The sequence below is a fragment of the Diceros bicornis genome, assembly GCF_020826845.1.
Source record: "Diceros bicornis minor isolate mBicDic1 chromosome 3 unlocalized genomic scaffold, mDicBic1.mat.cur SUPER_3_unloc_1, whole genome shotgun sequence".
NCBI classification, from domain to species: domain Eukaryota; kingdom Metazoa; phylum Chordata; class Mammalia; order Perissodactyla; family Rhinocerotidae; genus Diceros; species Diceros bicornis.
The window spans coordinates 1,681,304-1,687,590 of record NW_026690897.1 but is presented as its reverse complement, the minus strand read 5'-3'; the positions used below and the strand labels follow the sequence as shown (position 1 = coordinate 1,687,590).

Below are 6,287 nucleotides of genomic sequence, written 5' to 3'. Positions count from 1 at the left end.
GACCCACTTTAACAGAGTGGTCGAATGTATCGTCACCACTTGCATTGGGGACCCGAGCATGACGGCCCAGGTCAGGGCCAGGGTGGTGGAGCTCTGGATCCAGGTGGCCAAGGTAAGATGTGGGAGGCCCTGGGAGCCCCTCTCTGGAGTCGGGGGAACTGCCCCTTCTCCTTTCTCAGCTCTCATGTTTGAAGTCCGTGGTCTGAGCCTTTGCACAATCCTTAGGCCCCTCCTGCCAGGCCTCGATGACCTGACTCCTGGTCCCAGTGGTGGGAAGCTCACCCCTTCCTGGGCTCCTTTCTTGGCTTGAGCTGAAATCCTCCTCCCTGGAAGTATTCCTCATCAGGTTCCAGCTGTGCCTTTCCCGGGTTCCCTGAGCTGCTGTCTCATCCAGGACAGGAGACGTCAATGAGGCGACAGAAGCCGGAGGAAGCAGGGCACCAGCTCCCCCTCACAGCTCATTCTCTTCCCTTCCCCAGGAATGCCACGACCTGAGGAACCTTTCCTCTCTCCATACGATCCTCTGGGCTCTGGAGGGCCCCTCCATTCAACGTTTAAAAGAGACGTGGAGACAGGTGTCCAGGTGGGTAGGCCTCTCTCCATGCGAGCACCACCTGGGTGGACCAGACACCCCCCACAGGGCTGGCATTGCCCTTCAGTCAGTTGGGACCTCCTGGGAGACAGCAAAGCCTGGGGTTAGGGTCTGACCTGGTTGGCAGGCTTCAAGTCTTTCTGACAACTTAGGCCAGTGGTTCTGCTTCAGGAATCAGTTTCCCTAAGTGACAGATCATGGCTTGAACCAAATTGAAGATTTTCAAGTGTTTTCAGCAACAGAACTCTCTGTCCACGTGAAATTAAGACTGTTTAAAACACATCTGCTGAGAAAATAAGAGAATGGAGGCCCCAGGTGACAATAGGAGAGCCCCCTCCCCAGTCCCAGACACCTCAGGGCTCAGAGGACACAGTGAAAATGCTCATCCAGGCTGTCTGGATCTTCTGGGTTTTCAAACAAAAGGGATTTACCCTCAAACCACTCCACAGTGTTTCTTTCCTTTTTTCCCTCCTCAGGAAGAACTGGCAAATACTGAAAAACATCATCGAAACATGCCACCAGGAGAGCAGGAAGCTTCTCAAGGAGGTGAGTGGAGGCTGGAGAACTGGAAGGACGGGAGGTGAGGTGGGGAGGGACCAGGCAGGATGTGCTTTGGTAAGTTTTTCACTTAAGGTTCCCCGAGAAATAACGGTCTGTCTTGTCCAGCTGGACAGGAAGCGGGGGGTGTGAGCTGCAGGGGCAGGTGGGGACTGTTTGGGGCAGGAGGCCTTGGTCACTGGATACAGTGGTGTCGCCTGGACTGTTCCAAGAGGTGAGGAGCTGGCAGAATGAGCAGGTTTCTGGCTTCCATGTGGACCCATCAGCTGGCCCTCATCATCCTCCAGGCTGGCGGGTGGATGGAGTGGGTGGGGGTTCCTTTCTTCCTAAAGCAGCCCAGTCTGTCCTCAGGAAGCCAGGCCTCTGCTGCTCCTTCTGTCTTCACTGCACCTCACAGGGGAGGACATTCTGCCTGTCCCAGGGATGGGCACTGTGAGGTCACACAGAGCTTGTGGACACAGGGGCTGCACAGCCTTGGGCCAAATGGTGGATCTGGGACAGAACTGTGTGCTCTCTGGGACTGTGCACTCTAGCCCGATAGTGGTCACTGCTGACAAACCAGTGAGTCTCCCCCGGTGCCTTGTCGACAAGGATACGCCCCAGATGGCAATGAGAATTATCGAGGAACCTACAGATTCTTAATTGACCTTCCTGACAGATACTTAATGGCCTCCATCGAGGCCCTGGCAGGAGGGGCCTAAGGATTGTGCAAAGGCTCAGACCACAGACTTCAAACATGAGACCTGAGAAAAGAGAAGGGACATTAGAAGTTTCCAAGTGAAAAAGGATGCAAATGTCACCATTACACAGTGCCGTGGTCAACTCCTACACTGTCACTCAGATGTGGCACACGGGGGTTCCCTTCCTGAGTGAGTGAAGGAGGAGTTCTGTACAGGGACAATCCTGAGGGGATCCTAGGGAGCTGAGGACTTTGGCATGGCCTCAGGTCCAGCCTGGTATCAGAGAATCCCAGGGGGCTAGAAAACACAGCAGCCACTTGCCTGGGACCCCAAGACACCTTGTGCGTCTCCATCCATGGCTCAGGTTGACCGAGGGCCTCAACACACCCCGAGAGTCCAGAGGACAGGACATTGGTCCGAGGTGTGTCTGGAGGAGGAGTGAAGGCCGGGGGCCAGGGCCTCTGGCTGGGAGGGGGAGCGGTCTCCTCTGTGGGCTCCTGAGCAAGTCACTGCCCCTCTGTGGGCCTCGGTCTCCTCATCTGGGAAATGGAGGGAGATGATCTCTGGTGCAGGCCTCACAGGGGTGATGAGGTACAAGGGGGAGTGGAATGTGCAGGAGCTTTGTGCTCCTCCTCCTTGAGGGGGGAGGGGACAGCACTGGTGACAGTCAGATGATACTGAGTCCTCAGGGGACCCTGGGATGCATGGGGAGTCCTCCTCACACTTTCCTGATGAGGAGAGAGGCTTAGGGGCCTGGGCAGTCCTGAGGGCACGGAGAAGGGAGTGTTGGAGCTGGGAGCGATCTAGAATCAGGGCACCCTGGAATGGGAGCAGCCATAGACACCAGATGTCCAGGGTCCAAGATCAGGGGCCTGGGAGACATGGGGAAGGGAACATGGCCTCCCTGAGCCTGTCCTTGACCCTGCAGGAGGTGTCATCTGTGAGGGCCACCCCGCAGATGGACCCCCAGGGAGCCCAGGAGAGACAGCAGCAGGTGAGGTGGCCTGAGGGGGAGGGTCTAGGTGTCAGAGGAGGGGTCACTCACCTCACGGCTGGAGGCCTCCCTAAGAGAGGGGTCCCTCCTCCTCCAGCCCAGCTCCAGGAGCCCAAGAGCCTGAAAGGCCTGCCCTGGAAGTGACCAGGAGGAGGCCTGGAAGGGCTGGGCCCAGGATGGGTTAGGGAGGGGAGGGGCAGGGACCACATACTCTGGGATTTGCCAAAAGCCACCCCTGGGAGGTGACTGGGGAAGTTGGGTGGTCCTGGAGGGGGCAACTGGGGGGAGGCCGCTGAGGGTCCTAGGCTGTTCTCTGTGGGAGTCTGTGGTGGGCAGGAGGCTGGGGTGAAGGGATTTGGGGGAGGGTCCATGGGGGCACCTGAGAGGTGAGACTCATCTCACCACTCCCACCCTGATTTCACAGGGTGTTGTCCCCTTCCTGGGCATGTTCCTCTATCACCTGAAGCTGCTGGACATTGGGATGGAGGATGATCTGGAAGTGAGTGAGCCCGGACGTGGGGCCAGAGAGCAGGATCCTGAGGTTTGGGAGGCGAGAGCCCTGCCCTGGGACCTGAGCTCTCAGTACCTGGCAAACCTCCTCTCATGAGAGCCCCATGGCCACCCCTGGGAGTTGGGGAGTCAGGCCCATCTTAGCAATGCGTGAATAGATGCTCCTCATAAGCCCCCCACCAGTCTACCTGGGCTGGTGAAGCTCATAGCTGCCTGCCTGCAGAGCTGCAGGAGGCTGTGTCTGAGATGGATTCAGCCTCCCCCTCGGGCCCTGCCCCTGGGGGAGTGCCATCAGCCCCTGCAAGTGAGGAAGCACTTCTGTGTTCCAGCTGTCCCTTCCTCCCTGAGGCCTCAGTCTCCCCGTCTGTCATCAGAGAGGGTGTGCTACATAAGGTCTCTGGCCTCAGCTCCCCTGTCCCTCCAGCCCTGGAGCCCAGAGCCTGGCCCAGTGTCAAGTTCTCTTTGTGGAAGGTCTGCCCTCTGCTGGGCCCTGACATTCCTGCAGCCTGAGAAGGGGTGGGATGGGGCTTGGTTATGGGCTTAGGGGGCTGTTTCTGATGGACATTGGCTGTCTCCCTTCCAGGGAAATCGGGTCAACTTTCAGAAATGGTGTGACGTGAGCAGCTATGGGGAGGGTGGGCATGTGGAAATCAGAGACCTCGCCTGGCAAGACTTTCTCTGTCCTCATCCCTTGGGTCTTACATTTATTGGGAGAGTCAGATCCACAAAGCTGGGCATCCCATCACGTTGGCGGGTACGGGAGGGGCTGGCATCAAGGACACCTTCCTGGATGAGGAACTAATTCAAGCCAACTGTGAGGACAGGCAAGTCCTGAATGGAGAGGGAAGGAAGGAGGGGTCCCGAGTGAGCACAGACCCCAGACCAGATCCTCACTCCGCACAAGTCCCTGACAGCGTTCCCCACCCAAGCCCTGTCTGCATCCTGTCCTTCCTCCCAGAAATTCAAACTCATCAGGAGGATCCAGCTGCTCCAGCAGGCTGCAAATGCCTATGACCTGGAGCCTGATGAGCGATTTGGGGCCTGGTTCCAGGCCATGGAGCCCATCAGTATCCATGAGAGGTGAGGGGGACAGGAGTTGGGTGAGGGCAGGCCAGACTCTCTCTGATGGCCAGCTCCAGAGCCTGTGGCCTGGCTCCCTGATCAGCCACAGAACTCGTAGCGTGGTGACCCATGGGGCACAAGGACTCAGCTGCTGGCAGGCTCTGGGAGGGGCACCTGAGGTGTGGCTCCTGGTAGCTCACAGGCCACTCTGTCCTGTAGCTACTGGGTCTCCTGCCGGCTGGAGCCCGCACACCAGAAGGCAAGCAAAATGCGGCTCTTCAGGAGAAAGAGGAACCAGACATTCTCCAGTTCAGGGCCGAGTGAGTGTTGGGACCAGGAGTGACTGAATCCAGGGGCTCAGTACAGCTTCGGGCTAAGCATGGGACTGGATCACAGCTCCAATGCTAAGCAGGCCTGGGACAGGCCGCTCCCCTCTCCTCTCTGGGATTCAGTTGCATCCTCTGAAGTGGGTGATGCTAAATGATGCCTCCTGCATCAGGGAAAAACGGGGTGTTGTTGATGGACTGAGCACTCAGTACAGGGTTTGGATCAGAGTGCAGGGGAGCAGGGAGGTGTGCCATGAATCTCAGGGAGGTTCCCCAAAATAGTCTGTTTCTTCTCTTCAGCCGCCATGCCCTTGGCGATGAGCCGTCACACTCTGGAGACCACAAGTGCAGCTCCTCCTGACCAGCAGGGACACTGGCGCCCTCGGGGTGCACTGGGCCAGGTCTTCCCACCCTGAGTGAACGAGGACATCCTAAGACTTTCCCTGGTGTCCCCTAAAGCCCCAGAGGGAGGGCACCACCCCCTCCAACTCCCTGACATCTCCACGCCAGCCACTGTTAACCCACTGGGGAGGAGTGATATTATTTCTTTAATAGTAAATGGTAGATTTGACTCTTACGTTATATCCTGTTTCTGTCACAGCCTGGGTGTTGTGGTGTGGTTCTTTCACTTCTTATGCTCATGTAAACGAGACACAGAATCTCACGTTCCTCCTAAATTAAGAACTTGTGTATGGTCACAGCTTATTGTATGTGGGAGAAGGGAGGAGGGCCAGCCTCCTCCCTGGCTACTGAATGAAACCCTCAAGTCCCTGTTCCTCAGAGGACGGGTGGATTTCAGTGTGGTTCACCTGGGCCAGGAGCAGAGACAGCCCCTCAGATCTCCCTGGATGTAGAAGTTGGAGGGACTTTCCCAGGCAGAGCAAAAACCACTGAAATGTGGGTGTCTTTCAAATAGCACTTACCAGGACCATGTCCTTCCCCAGGACGGTGCTGTCTTTCTAGATCTTTCCAGGAAGAAGGAATGTTTTTTGCTTCTCTTGTTGAGGTTTCTTTGATCAGACATTGGAACTTGCCGTTTTCTAATCAGTGTCTGGATTTGCATCAACACTAAATGAGGAAAAAATGTAAAAAGATAAAAGTTTGCATGTGGAACGGACAAGGACAGAGGAAGACCATGTGCAGATGGACTAAGGGCCGACAGGACATCCCCATCAGGCTGCCTCTAGGGCTCCCTGTTCACCCTTCGCCTAGACTGGAATCCTCCTGGGATCCTGGCCCATGCCCGTGGAAGTCCTTTTCCCGCTTGGTTCATGTCTAGAGGGAAAGATTCATGATGCAGCTTTTAAACCTACAACAGGACTTTGTTCTATGAACCTCACTGCTCCCTGTGAACTAGGATTTCCAGCATCCCTGCACTTCACTGTAGGATTCTTTTAGGGTAGAAATTCCCTAGAAGGCCCCCAGCCTCTCTGTCAGGCACATCTTGGCCATTCCTCCCCGGCTGGGCCTGAGGGATCAGGGGTAAGCTCTGGTTTGCCAGGACAATAGACCTTAATCCTGTCCACGGAATGACCCACACCAGCCCTTGCTGCCCTGGGTGACAT

The 6,287-nt window shown here is 56.5% G+C and overlaps 1 long non-coding RNA gene across 1 annotated transcript; it reads left to right on the top strand.

Annotated features, from left to right (window-relative positions):
- Window positions 1-532: 532 nt before the first annotated feature.
- LOC131401993 (uncharacterized) lies at window positions 533-2,307 on the top strand. Its single transcript, XR_009218181.1, has 3 exons — window positions 533-583; window positions 1,069-1,138; window positions 2,195-2,307. It is a non-coding gene; the product is annotated as an uncharacterized LOC131401993 (long non-coding RNA).
- Window positions 2,308-6,287: the final 3,980 nt, after the last annotated feature.